This window comes from Nycticebus coucang, chromosome 10 (genome assembly GCF_027406575.1).
Source record: "Nycticebus coucang isolate mNycCou1 chromosome 10, mNycCou1.pri, whole genome shotgun sequence".
In the NCBI taxonomy this organism is placed as follows: Eukaryota; Metazoa; Chordata; class Mammalia; order Primates; family Lorisidae; genus Nycticebus; species Nycticebus coucang.
In genome coordinates this window covers 53,360,581-53,375,412 of record NC_069789.1, presented here as the reverse complement: position 1 = coordinate 53,375,412, position 14,832 = coordinate 53,360,581, and the positions used below count along the sequence as shown (strand labels likewise).

The following is a 14,832-nucleotide window of genomic DNA, read 5'->3' as shown; positions in this document are numbered from 1 at the left end:
AGCATGCTCCTGCATCGTTCCCCTGGAGACATTGAGTCTCCATCGGCTATGTGTGATTATGGATCAGTAAGTCATTATGTTTATTCTTGGTTTCTTAAAACAATCAGGTAACAATCAGGCATACAACTCAACAAACAGGTTTCAGGGTAAAGGTTTCTTAGGCTTCTATGCCGCACCTCGTGAGTCATTACGTTCATCAAAAAGTATGCTAGGCAACTTCTGCGCTGCTGTCGCATACCAGGGGGGCTGGGGGTATCGCTCCGGGGAGCACAGACCACCTAACCACGTGTTTTACAACGCGGACAGCGCCACCTCACCACGGCTAGATGCCGGGGGTGCGGCATTTCCCCCTTTTTTGTTAATGAAACGTAATTCAAAGAGGTCTTGGCGAACAGCCTTTAAGGAGGAAAACACACAACGAAGGAGACATGGTAACAGTAAAACAATACAGAATATCAGACATCCAATGATAACTATAAACACAATGTACTGAATCCAGGTTACAGGATTTAAGGCTTTAAAATTGTCAGTCAGTGATTGAGCTAATGCATCGAGGGACGTAGTAGGTAGATGAGCTTCACTAATGGCAGTAATATCTTTCTGGAGGGTGTGTAAGTCGTGTGTTATGTCATTGTCCTTCCATACACCTTGTAAATGAGCCTTTGTTTTGTCCCATGATGTAGAAAGATTGTAGGGCAAAGGTGTAACACAGATAGCTTGAAAGGCAGAGTGACACTTAGTCTGTAGTTTATGTTGTATGAATTTTATATCTTGTCCTAAAGCTAATACTACTTTTTTTAAAATATTTAATTTGGCTTCTAGTTTATTATTAATGCTGGCCTGTGTTAGTAAGGTTAATGTTATGTTATTGTTTAAAGTGTTGACAAAGTGTGTTGTATGTACTTGTTGTATTAAAGCTGTGGTGGCTACAGCAAAAGTAGTGACAATAGAAATTAAAGTTGCAATGCCTAAAATTAATGTTGCTACAAATTTTTTAGGCCTGATTAATTCATTAACTGTTTGTAAAACTTGGAGAGCAGAATTATCATACTATGGATTGTCTTACAGATCTACAGGTAACATTACATATGAAGGTTTTTTTACAATTAACATAACATTCAGCAATCTATTATTTACATGAAATATATCAGAAGAAGTAATACAATTGGTTATTTTTACAAGTTAAAAGATTTTAAAGGAAATACATAGTCAACTGGATCACATGTAAATTCTTTCACAAATTCTCTTTTATGAGTTTTATTTAACTTGCACAGACCATCTACAAACATTCTAAACTTTCTTGAACTTTTGTTCTGCCTTTTACTTTCTTACATAACTATTCTGTTTCAGGACAAAATTTATCACACAAGATTCTTTCTTTATACAATGCCATTCTCCTTTCTGTTTAATTTCTCTTACTCTCAAAAACTTACTTTCCACCAAACAGGATTCCAGTTTACCATGAAGTTACTTATTCACTCAGCTAAACTGATAATTAGAAGGTTTAAAAGACAAGAATTTTATCCGTTGACAAAGATTCAGTTTGTAAAAATATTTTTCTTATTTATATAAATTACTAGTGGCAAAGAGCCAATAATAAAGGTTCTAAACCTCACCCTTGGGATTTCGTCAGTGCTGCTGTCTGGGGGCTGTAACACTTGGGAGGCAGGCCCACCCCACGAAGGGCAGGGGGGCCCTCAGCTTCCTTCCCCGCTGGGTCTTTTCAGCCGTCTTGGAGTCAGTGGAAATGTGCCCGGTGCCGGTGGTTTTGTTTGCTATCGGCGAGTGTACTTTCATTTTCTCTAAGCGGCGGGTGAGATCTTGCAGCAGCCGCTGGCGTCTTCTTCTGCGTTGTCTTTTCTGAATCTGAGTTAACTACTCCTGGAATAACTTCAAAGTTTTTAGTATAATTTGAACTTTTACCAATTATAATTTCAACTGTCCCCGGCAAGAGTTGCCCTTTTACTGCAGTGGGGATTAAAGTAACACCGTCCCATTTGGATAATAAGACATTCTTTTCACTTGCTAAATTTAAACCTGCACTCTCAGGCGTGCCCCGTGAAAGGTCATGAATAGTAAATTCAGGGGCTTGAGGATTTAAAGTAGATGAGGGCTGTGTTTTACAAGCTACAGCCTGCTCTCCCTTGGGGCCTGGGCTGGGAGAATGCCCCTTTTACTAGTTTTTTGATCTCCGTACGTCCTGATCCTCAGGATCAGTGTCACCCTTGTCATTCAAGGGGGTTCCATCCTTATGAAATTTTGAGTTGCATTCATTTCTCCAATGTCTGTCCTTCTTACAGCGAGGGCATAAGCCGGGTGGTTCCCCCCTCAGCTTATTGGCATGGGACTGTTTACAGTCCTTCTGCATATGTCCTGGCTTGCCACAATTGTAGCAAGTGTTAGTAGGAGCTGTTGGCCCCTTGCCTCCTTTATTGAAGGAGTTTTTCACATATGAGCTAAATTTCTGCCCTTGCATTGCTGCAGCATAAGCCATACCCTGGGCTATAGCTGGTGAGGCATCCATGCATGCTTCTAACTGTTTGAGCAACAGTGATGTGCCCTCAGACGGGGGGAGCATTCTGTTAATGGCTTCTTCCAGCCTTGAAATAAAGTCTTGGTACGGCTCCTCCGCACCTTGCTTAATAAGAAAATGTATAAGCTCCTCCAACCGTTTGAGGGACACATTGAACCCATTTTTAACTAACAAATGCTGTAACATGACACTGAATATACGTTCCTCTTTGATCAATGCGTGCCTCATGGTACCTGTTGATTACTCACACTTAACCGGTCAGCCTTTACCAGCGGGACTGCAGCTCCCTGGTGAGAGTCGCCTTCAACCTGAAAAGAGAGGAAAGAAAGAAAAAGAAAGATCACCTGTCCTTCAGGTCCCTGTTCGAGGGCGCCAGCTGTCGCGGACCGCCAGTCGATGGGCCTCAGTTTGAGGGTGCTCAGGGTGAACGGCACAGGTTGATTGAAAGGTCGACGCAGGATGGAATGACAAACTGCCACACACCACGAGTGATGAAGAAAGCAGCTGTACTTTACTGAATTTTAAGATTGGTTTTTATACATTTTTGACAAAGCATTACAAATTACAAAAGGTATTTTTACAACTTGCTGAGCTTTACAAGTTAATATCTAACCTTGTAGATGTGAGTATTTGACCATCTCACTTAAACAATATCCTGTCCGCAAGGGGTTTTGCCCGCGAGGGGGAACAAAGGCTGCTGGTTATCAGTTGTGTCTTTCACTTCCCCTTATCTAAGTAAATGCTTTAAAGGTTAGAGTTTTAAAACGTGAAAATTCTTTCTTTATAACTACTAGTATTAGTAATAATTCATAAATTATTTACTTCTAATGTGATTAAAAGATTTCATATATGTGTAAATTATGTAAGTGATTATAGTACTAGGAAATATATGAAATGTAAAGGTATGTGGAAAGTTTTAAGTCGTGGGTGGCTGTGGGTGGTGTAAGTACATATCTAGATGGAGCATCTTGTTTGCTGTTCCTGCATTGTCTCAATGCATTGTCTCAATTCACTGACATTTATGGTGGGAGCGTGCTCCTGCATCGTTCCCCTGGAGACATTGAGTCTCCATCGGCTATGTGTGATTATGGATCAGTAAGTCATTATGTTTATTCTTGGTTTCTTAAAACAATCAGGTAACAATCAGGCATACAACTCAACAAACAGGTTTCAGGGTAAAGGTTTCTTAGGCTTCTATGCCGCACCTCGTGAGTCATTACGTTCATCAAAAAGTATGCTAGGCAACTTCTGCGCTGCTGTCGCATACCAGGGGGGCTGGGGGTATCGCTCCGGGGAGCACAGACCACCTAACCACGTGTTTTACAACGCGGACAGCGCCACCTCACCACGGCTAGATGCCGGGGGTGCGGCAGTATGTGAGGAGACACAGTAGAAGCAGCAAGTGCTGATGGCTCAAACCTGGGTGGTAGGAGTAGAATTAATGCAAAGTTGGAGGATGTGAGATACGGTGTAGAGGTGAACTGCACAGGACTTTGGATGGACTGGATATGGAATGAAACAGAGAGAGCAGAATCAGGATAACTTTTAGATGTCCGACCCAGCAACTTCTGAATGGTGGTGCACTTTTTAAATATTGCGAGAGAGTTGGTAGGGATTGAGAATAAGAAAGGCAGAGTGCTCTCTGGACAGCGTAATTTTAAGATGCATACTAAATATATATATCCAAAGCACAAGGAGAAGTTAATTTTGGATATTTTAAACATGAGAATAATTAGTATATACCATATTTTATCAAATCCAAATCACCATTGACTATAAGATAGACCCTAATTACCAAATAAACAATTACATATTTCCTTAATAATGATTTTTCATGATGCCTTAATTGGGCATACCTCTAAGTTGCTATAATTATTTTTTCTAACATATTTGACAAATTTCCCTGCCTCTACTTACATTAATAAGCATGTAACAGGTAATCCTTCTGTACATATCTCAGTCACAAAATATAAAAGAGCTTCTCTTGACGGCATCCTACTCTCTTAGGCTTCCTAAAATATTTGCCTGTTGCTTGGAAAGAAAAACATGGAAGTTTTATCATTCCATATTCCTTCATATTGCTTTGTTTCCATGTTTTCCTGTGTACATAGTAATAATCTTTTAATGCCAAATCACAGTATTAAAATAAACACCATTAAAATCAACTTGTGTAGTATTATCAATCTACAAATTTCTATTGAAGTTAAGGTAATATTAATAACAATGATGAAATTCTCACAGTGCAGGAGATAAGGCTAAATCAAGACCCCAGCCTGGGTGACATGTATTTTAGGATGCACCCTGATTTAGAGATGTATAAAGGTGAAATTATTTGTGTCTAAGATTTGGTAAAAAATGTTGGCAATTATTTCCATCATCAGAAAAGTTGAGGTCAAATGCTAAAAGCATCGACAGAGTGGAGAAGTGATCTGAGGTCTGAATTCTGGGACACATCAGGAAAGAAGAGTACAGTAGAGGAAGAGTTAGGAGGGAGATGAGTGGAGTACAGTTTATGCCAAGTCAATAAAGAAACTATTTTAACAAGAAAGGAGAGGTTTGCTGTACCAAATGCTGCAGAGAAAGTGCAGAGGAAGACTAAGAATGGATCACTGGAATTAGAAACATAGTAATTACTGGTGTCCTTAACAAGTGCTGTTTCTTAGGCGTGGCAGAGAAAATAACCTGATTGAATTGGGAGTAAGAGAGAATGGGAGGTGAGACAGTAAAGGAAACTCTTCCAAGGCTGTTGTTTGCTTTTACATTTTTTATTTTTAAATTTTGTTTTGTTTTTATAAGAGGAAGTAGAAAAACTAGGAAAATAGCTAGAAGAAACAAGAGATTAAAGAGGTTTTTTATATAGGGAGAGTTTATAGTATACAAGGGCTCACAGTGAAGTTCACAAACTCATATTTGAAAAAGTGCGAGGCCCCTCACTGCTGAATATCACTGTGGTCATCTGCAATGGACTCCTCTTGGTAAACTATGCACAGGTGCCAGCACCTTGTCCACCCTTCAAAACAATTTTGGAACTCTTTCTGCAATGGCCATAAGAACTGCTGTCATATTACAGTCAATGTCCTGAATGTCATCAAAATGTCTTCCTTTCAATATTTCCTTTATCTTTGGTAAAAGAAAAAGTCATCAGGCAGCAGATCACGTGAGAAGGGAGGGTGTTACAATATAGTTACTTACCAGCTAAAATCTCTCCCAGGGACAGTGTTGTGTGAACTCTTTGCTTTGTTCATTGGTGAGTTCCTTTGGAACCATTTTTGCACACATGTTTCTCATGCCAAGATTTTCAGTTAAGATTTTCCTAACTCTCTCTCTGTTAATGTTTACTTGGTCTGCTGTGCTTCTCACAGTCAGCTGAAAATTTTGACACATGATTTGATGAATTTTTGCAATGTGGTTGTCAGTTACGCTCGTTTCTGGCCAAACTGCCCTCTCTTCATTAGTGATGCTTTCTCACCCCTCAGAAAAATATTTAATCAAGAAGGGGGGAGGGAGGGGCTCAGTAAGTTCCCATCTTACAGGTACAATGCAGAGGCATATGGTACACTTCCTGGGAAAAGGATTCAAATACAACTCAGACTTTTCCTAACAAATACAAACAATATAACCTAATCGTATATGTCCTCATATTAATGTCAAATAATACTAACACTAATAGGAAAACATTTCATCTGTTTGTAGCTGTTATTTTCTTCAATGCATTATCCCCATAAAATTGGACTAACGTGTCCCTGATTTCATTTCTACTCTTGCCAAGTTTAATGAGAAACTTGCTCTAATATTTTTTCCTTGCTCTAATTCAAACTCCAACATTCTCACAATGGCACACAAAAATATGCAGCAACAATAATGAACCAAGGCACTGCCACATGTTGACATAAACACAGCTGGCAGACACTAATACACCAAGGTTATGAAGCCTTATTGAACTGTTCATACAGTGTTGCCAACGTAACCGCATGGTGGCAAGTTCACAAACTTAATTGTCAGACCCCGTATGTGTAGGCTAATGAGAACACCAGTAGAGAAAGAAAGCTTAATCATGAAGAGGAAAGAAAAAGCAAAACCCTTGATTAGACATGAAGAAACAGGATTGTGGGGGTGAGAGGAAACCTTCACCCTGGGGAGGTTTGCTGAAAGATCAACTCACAATAAGACAGATTAATAAAAGGAAGAGATTTGTTTATCATGTGCAGGGAGAGAACCACAGAGTGATTACCCAAAAATCCAGTGGGCTCCAGAAATTTCTATACTCTCATTTGAGAGAGAAGGAGATAAGAAATATAGGTGATTCTGTTTAGGGGTAATAAATGATTGCTAGGGAAAATGAGTAGATACTTGGGAGGACAGATGGATGGGGGAAAGAGATCGACTTACAAATGATTCTCTTTGGAAATTAAATTCACGTGAGAGACAAGTATAGTTTAAAATGATTTGGGCCAGATCTGGTTGCCTCTTAGATCTTCTTTCCCATACTATATTGAGATAGCAGAAAGGGGAAGGGAAGTTGGTTGTCTTTTCTGGGTCTGGTTTTTTTATGAAGAAAGAGGGAAAGCCCCTTCCAACACCTGTTTATCTCTAATAGCCTTTAATTCAAAATACTCTTTAGGTTAGGGAGTCATATTTGGGGGTGAAAGTTTGTGAGCTCCTTCAAGATGCAGTGTCATCCAAATATCTGTACTATGCTCCTATTGTGTAATTATTCATATGTCTATATTTTTTAGGCTATCAATACCTTTATAGCTGAGATTATGCTCCACTTACTCTTTAATAGCTGAATGAGGCAGAATAACATGGTGCTTACTCATGTGGACTCTGGATACTGACTTTTGGGATGTAAAACCTGAATTTCAGAGATACTTAGGCAATTGCTTACTGTGTTCTTGGGTAAGCTATATATTAAATTTCATTTTTATATTAAATGCTGCAGTTTCCTCATCTGTAAAATGAGGATAATAATATTACTTTCATGTTATGAGAGTCAAAGTAGAAATGGAATGCATGGAAAGTGCTTAGAATAGCATCCGAATTGTTAGAAACTCGCAGTACTGTCAGATACTGTTACTCAGTATAGAACTTAGTCCACAGTGATCATTCATGGAATGAATGAATGAATGAATATGATTTTAAAATATCTTTATAGTTTGATTATTTCCTAATACAGCTCTTCCCTTGGTCCCAGCCATAAGCACTGTTCTCCTTACAGCTCAAGTTGTTTGACACCCACCTGCAGACTCATGTTGGTTTCCTAAACCAGTTCTGACTTTATGGAAGAAAGATTTCAGGGACTGTTGGCTGGATCAGCTCTGCCCTCAGGCCCCATGCATGCAAGCGGAAGTGGACATGGACCTCTGTGTGTGTGTGTGTGTGTGTGTGCACACTCAGACCTCTTCCTTCCTTAGTCATCCGTGCCCTCAGCTTATTTCTATACCTATTTCTTTCTGTTTCTTTCTTGACTCCATATAATCTGGATTTGCCTTGCTGTGCTTCCTGTGTTGTAAACTCTGCTTAGCTCCATTCATGACTTTGGAATGAGGATTAAGGTCCCAGGGCTCTCTTATAATTAATGTTCATAATTAATGTAAATATGCTACAGAGATTTGCAGCACAATATACCGCACATGGGCCTAATTGGGACTAAAGGACTTTAGCCCCAATCCTAAGGCCTTTAAGATATGGGAATTAGAGGCATATGAAAGGTTCTAAGAAGACTAATAAGGCATATGAGGATTAGATAATTAATGGATCTAGTGATGTCCTGGAAAATTTTGTAAAAGGGCTTCCCACCAGTTCTGCTCCTCTGAAGGCAAATTTCTTGATGCAAAATGATTCTTCATTTCTTTCTAGTTTGCAGGAGTTTTCCTCTTGGGGGACATCTAGGGAGAGTATAGCTTTAGTTTGCATTTTCTTACACCTGTGGCCTTAACATATAATTAAAGTTTTATCAGTAAGGAGCCATGGAGTAAAGTGTTGAAGCAGTTATCTGGATAATCCACATTGAGGAGAAAGGAAATGTTCATTTCTCCACTTAGATTATTCTGCGTGGCTTTATTTTTGTGAATCAGTCAATCGGGCAACCAGGCAGAGGATATATAATACATAATAGAAATTCATTAAATATTTGCTGGATGAATGAATCTTTTATTCAAAATACTAATTATTATTAATAAATCTCAATAGTTCTAGCTTGCATTTAAGTGTCAAATGCTGTCATCTGTTGGCTTTGTGAGTTAATAAATAGGGATAATAAGGTCAAATACCATTCCCCAAATGGGCCTTCGTTAACCCAGCTATGGAAGAGAATGTGGCTTTTACAGGATGGTTTATGGTAAAATATTATTTTTATGATCAACCCAGTAACATTCCACTTTTGCTCTTTGATTAACTTGTGCAGTTGAAACCTGATACCATGATGAACTTTGAATTTGGTCAGAAATTATAAATCAATTAAATAGCTAGTTTGCCTCTCTTTAGATGGATTATCAAACTGATTTGCTTGTTTTACATATTCCTAACAGTTTTGTGAAGATTTCTGCCCAAATTCTTAATGCTTTGGGGCAGGATATTGGTTTCCATGTTCTGTGTCTTTTTTATTTCCTGACACTGGTGACTCTGAAGTCGCCTTATAACAAGATCTTCCATCCTTGACCAATAACTTCTGCAGCTTGAGACCCAGAGATATCCAAAGCAAGGTGAAGAAATATAAAAGAAGAAAAAAAAGGACAAAGGTGGCGGACAACAGAAGGTCGGGATTTTGAGTTTATTTATTTTTCTTTATTTCCTATTCTTCTTGGAAAGAAATGAGTAAAGTTTCAGAAACCAGAAGCCTTGACCGACAGCATTGTAAACTTGCAGAGCTCCCTTAATAATTCTGTATCCCTTAATTATCCTGTATTTTCTTTTATCCATCTGTAGAAAGGGAATGATTATATCTGCTTGCAGGATATTAGTGAACATCATGTGAAATGCATGTAAATGACTTTGAAAATTACTAAACTGCCTAGAGATATAAATGTTGTGTCAGAAATGCCTGTGATATGAAGAAACCTTGATTTTCACCTTGCGGGGGTATCCCACAACCAGGAACCTCGAAAACTAACTCTATCAAAGACCACACTATGCCACTATCCATGCCCTAAATATGGATAAACTAATAAGAATGAAGGTGGCGTCCTGTGCTAGAATTGCCAGCTCCCTGGGACCTTGTCCTGGATGAACCTGAACTGTAGCTATCAACAAGGCAACACAAAAACTATTTTACAACAAACTGTATCTCACAAAAGGAAAAGATGATCTCCTTTTCTTTTTTTGCCCAAATGACACTTGCCAGAGTGGCCAACCGGCTAGCAGAGCCTATACCTACCAATGTTCTTTTTTTTTGCATCAATCGACCTTTAATGTCCAAAAAATATGGAACGCTTCACGAATTTGCGTGTCATCCTTGCGCAGGGGCCATGCTAATCTTCTCTGTATCGTTCCAATTTTAGTATATGTGCTGCCGAAGCGAGCACCCTACCAATGTTCTTTAAGCAGGTACAAGAACTCTGTTCCTTGGTCTTATAATAGTGCATAGGAATGGTGTGCCGTATTCAGGTGACTCTCTGTTGAGCACCATCCTTTATTATGCAGCTTAAATCTCCTTCCCACTCACATTTCCCAAGGTCCTCTGCAATAATATTAAATAGAAAGAGTGTATGTGCTTGAAGAGGGCTAGTTATAAAATATCAGCTCTACTTCTTAGTAGAAGTGTGGCATTTATTTTTTTGGATCTCAATTCCTGATTTTTTCTAAAGTACGGAAAAATGAAATCTACTTCAGATGGTTGCTGTGAGACACCTGGCACATTGCGGAGCTTAATAAATGTTGGGTTCCTTCACATTGCTCTTTCCTTTTTGTTGACTAAGGAATGAATGACAAATTCATTACCAAATGAATTAACCCTTGGCTCAACTATCCTGATGCCTTTCCATTTTCTTCCTTTTCCTCTCTAGATGACAGACTCAGACATGCAAAGCAAATGTTCCCACCTCTCCCACCACTGCAGCCCACTGACTTTGTTGGCAGCAAACAGAATAATCACATTCCATAGTACTCCTTTAGAGCTCAGTAACAGTTCAAAGACACCCTGCCCTAGGCCAGACAAACCAAAGAAGAAAGAGAGAGAAAGAAAGAGAGAGAATGAAGGAGAAGAAGGGAGAGATGAAAAGGAAAGTCATTTTAAACTCCAAATTTAGAGGTATTCCTTTACCTTGACAGAGAGACCCTGGAAAGGAAAACTGTGTTTCAGAGTGTCTAAGGTGTAGGGTGGAGCCCCTGCTCCACCCAAACTAAAGGGTGTAAGGAAAGTCATTAGAGCTCAGAGTGCACATTCCAGTGAAGCAGGGCTGAATTAGGCAGTTAACAATCTGCTCTTGGGAGCTAAGTGCTGGCCTACAAATATGAGGGACACTCGGTCTAATCCAACTCTATCCAAGGGCATGTTCTATGATAAAGGAAATACATCATTCTGTACCATCCATCATGGCAACTACTAGTCACCTGTGGCCAGTGAGAATGGGAAACTGAATTCTTAATGCCATTTACTTTAACTCAGTTTAAATTTAAATAGTCGCTTGTAGCTGGTGGCTCCAGTACCAGTAGTGTTTTGAATCTGTTATTGGACATGTGGATGTGTGAGTGCTGGACTAGCTAAGAAAAGATAATTTTAATCTATACACTCTTTCCTTCCTGCATTAGCAGAGTTACCGAGGCTGTTGCTGTTATGCAACTGGAATGTGCAGAACATGGAGTTAGATATTCGACGTGACCAAATCCAGCCAAATGGAAAATGCACCAAACAGACCTCCATTTATAACTGCCTATCCAGGATACTGACGAGCTTCCATCTGGTGTATCGGCTTCAGTTTTCAGGATGGCTGTTCAGACTACATCTGCCAGTTGTCACTTGAAAAGTAGGCACAGAAGGAATTCCTCCTGAAGTGGCAGTAAAAACATGATCCCTAAACCTGCTGCTGATCCTTCACCTTCAGCATCCTTTCTAAGAGGATTTCCTCCAAAATCTTCTTTGTATGCTCTTTTGAGACCCATTGACAACCATTTAACTCTGAGCCCATCCATTCCAGAAAAATTTTCCAGAAAATTCACACACATCCCCAAAAGAAATTTTTCAAAATTGAAATAAGATCGAAAAACCAATGAGATTTAATCAAGTATGTGTGTTGTTTTCAGAGTGATGCTAGTTATTGTGAGATACACTAAAATAAGTCGAGGTTACATTCTACATCAAAGAACTAGACATTTACATTAAAGAAAAGGAAATAAACCCAGGCAGCCTGCCGGACAGCTTTTGCAGTGCCATCCTCCGCTGCTCCTTCAGTCCCATGCTGAGTTTCTCTGCCTTCCATTCTGTCCCGGCTGGCTCTGGCCTGCTGCTGCTGAGCCCAGCCTCCAACTCCACACACAGGTTGGGTGTCTAATGAGCCTTATTGCCACAGATCCTGCACTCCAGGAGCTAAGCCCCTGTTCTCCCAACTCCAGATGTATTCTCCTGACAAATTTCAGTGCTCTGATTTCCTTATAAGAATCTCAGATTCTTTGGCCCACCATTTTACATCCTGCTTAGCTTTTGTTCATCTCCTCCCCTGCTAAACTTTGTTTCTCTTTCTCCTAGCTGAAAACTGAGAATTTTCCCTAACACTCTCCCCACGTCCTGGCCACTATCACTGTGGTCCACTAGCCATGAGTCCAATGTGGAGTCCCTAGAATGCAGATGGTAACTGCAGCTAAAATACAATCTGACTTGACCACTCCCCTCCCCCAACTCCCCTCTCCTCCTTCCCTCACTGTTGCCTCCCCCCAAACTGTGCTCTAGCTTGGAGTTGACTCCATCTCATGCTGGGTTTCCTCGTCCTCCACCCCAATCCTAACCTTCCTGAAGCAAACCTGCGTGACTTACAACAACCTCCCGATGCAAAGTATTTCATGACTTCACAGGAGCCCATTTCAGGTTGTGCTAATGCCTGACATTTGGTAGTTTGACACACATTGTAGTTAGCTGCAGAAAACCCCAATTTCTTCCTTGTCCTAGAGACTGCCCAATGTCAAATGCTTCACATTTGAAGTGTCTGTGACATTGAATCGGTAAAGGTCACCAGCAAGGACAAAATAAATCATTCCCATTGCCTTTAAGACACGCTTTCCAGCTCATTATGATAAGAAGACTGGTAATTTTTTTGTCCCCCTCCATAGAGATTAAGCCTCGTGTGTGTTAGCAGCGCTAATGAAGCACTTGCTCTTGTGTCTTTTTTCTGGATGGTTTGTCACCAGGGCTGTCCTATCCCGTAAAGCCCCAGTGACAGTGAGTTGTTGACAGAGTATTAGAAAGAGCTCAGATCTTTAAAGCCAGGGATGTGACAGAGAATTTTTTTCAGTTTCTCAATCTCTACAGCCTCTGGGCTCTAACACGATTCCATTAAATCATAAAGATTAGAGCTTGTCAGGCCCTTAGACTCTTTCCTCTGATTTGCAAAAATGAGTGGGGGATTTGTTACTAACTCTTATTGTTGCAGCTACAGAGGAGGCACCATTAACTATAGCTAAGCCATTAACCTGATTGGTATTAATCAGAAGTGTCCCATGAGTCATATTGGTTTGAGAGGCCTGGATGTTTTTCAGGAGAGGGGCTTTGTGGAATCAAATGAGAATTGATTGATGATCCCAGAGTGCATATATCCAACTAAAGAACCAGGCGCATTCTGGGTGCCCCACTTTAATGAAAGCACTGTCCTCTCTGCATGTAAAGAAGGCAACTGACCCATCACAAAGACAGTCTGTGCTTTGAGTTACTTCTGGAGCATTAGAGTTGGACTACAGAGATACAGCAACATTTACAGTCTCATCCAGGTTTTCTGAGGCCAATGTGGTACATTTTGTGGAGAAACAGGTACCTGGTTTATCAAAGGGGTGGGAGGAGAAATAGAAAGGGAGGGAGAAATGAACTGGTCCATTTGTGGTTGTTAAGTGATAACCTTGGCATTCTGCACCCTCCAAAGGATATTCTTTGGAAGAGTTTGGCCAAGAGATGCTGTTAAGCAGTAGCCCTTACAGAGTCCCTCCCATGGCTCCCATACAGGGAACAGCCAGCACGTTTGAGGCAGACATGAAGGAGTGAAGCCTTCAGCCATGGCACAGAAACAGAATCAAGGAGCCCACTAGGGGATTAAGCACATGACCTTGTGTCATCAGCACCATGCTGTCATTAACTGAGCTAACCGGACAACAGATGCTCTTGACAGCTGAGCTATCAGCTTTTTCTGTAGAAAATATCAACACAAAGAAAGCATTCCTCACAGTTTCCAAACTCTATTATTTCCAAAGCAACATTCTGATTTGCTGAATGGTTACCCTAAAAAATTACAGAGATGTAATTATTTTATGTCTGTGCCAGCCTAAGGACCCTAGTATTTGAGTAACTACCCAGATTAGTAAATAACATTTACATTGACTAGCATGCCACAAAAAGTTAATTTAGATAGGAACTTTTTCAGTTGGAAAAAGTGGGATTCTGTTAGCCAAGTTGTTTCTAGTAACTTAAGCTCAATTAATTTGCCATTCCCCACCCTGTCCAAATATAGATGGTAAAGATTCACAGCGAAGAAAAGCAAAATGTGGTTATAAAGCCTCCATTGGCCCAACCTCTTATGAACTTAAAAGTGAACTTGAAATAACTTATGGAAAAATATTTTATAATATATGGAAATAGATATGCCAATACTAGGGTATAAAAATCTAAATATCTTGGAAATTCAGTGAAGTAACAAGTAAATGGAAATAAAACAAAATGAGGAATAGAGTTAGCACATGTAATACAAACCAGAAGGTCCTGCACAGCTGTCAAATGTGTTTTCAAAAGTGGTTGTTTAGTTGAACTAAGAATAACAATATTTATAAAATATAAACACTTATTGCTCAGAAGCTGCGTAGTGGATAACAAGAGCTGAGATAAAACTGTGCCAAGTTTTCTAGTAAAGGGAGAGAGCACTTCGTGGTGGAGCAGATAAGGTTTTTACTCATCACTTCCCCATAGTGGGGGGTGGTATATTAATGCATGCCTTATGGGTGTTGCTTTTAGTATTAAAGAGATGGATCATAGAACACCTGTTCTTCTGCTCACTGACACTTGGAATGCACTACTTGGATGGTAGATTAAGTTGCTTAGTTCTTGACTTTTTTTTTTTAATTCTTGACTTTTTAACTAAACTCTGTCTCTCCTTAGAGCAAGGATTAAA

General features: G+C 39.9%; 1 long non-coding RNA gene and 1 other non-coding gene across 2 annotated transcripts in view; both read right to left on the bottom strand.

The window, feature by feature from the left end:
- LOC128597645 (uncharacterized) overlaps nt 1-14,832 on the bottom strand; it is a 142,740-nt gene that overhangs the window by 84,018 nt on the left and 43,890 nt on the right. The window lies entirely within an intron of this gene.
- Nucleotides 9,950-10,056, bottom strand: LOC128597778 (U6 spliceosomal RNA). Its single transcript, XR_008383338.1, has one exon. It is a non-coding gene; the product is annotated as a U6 spliceosomal RNA (small nuclear RNA).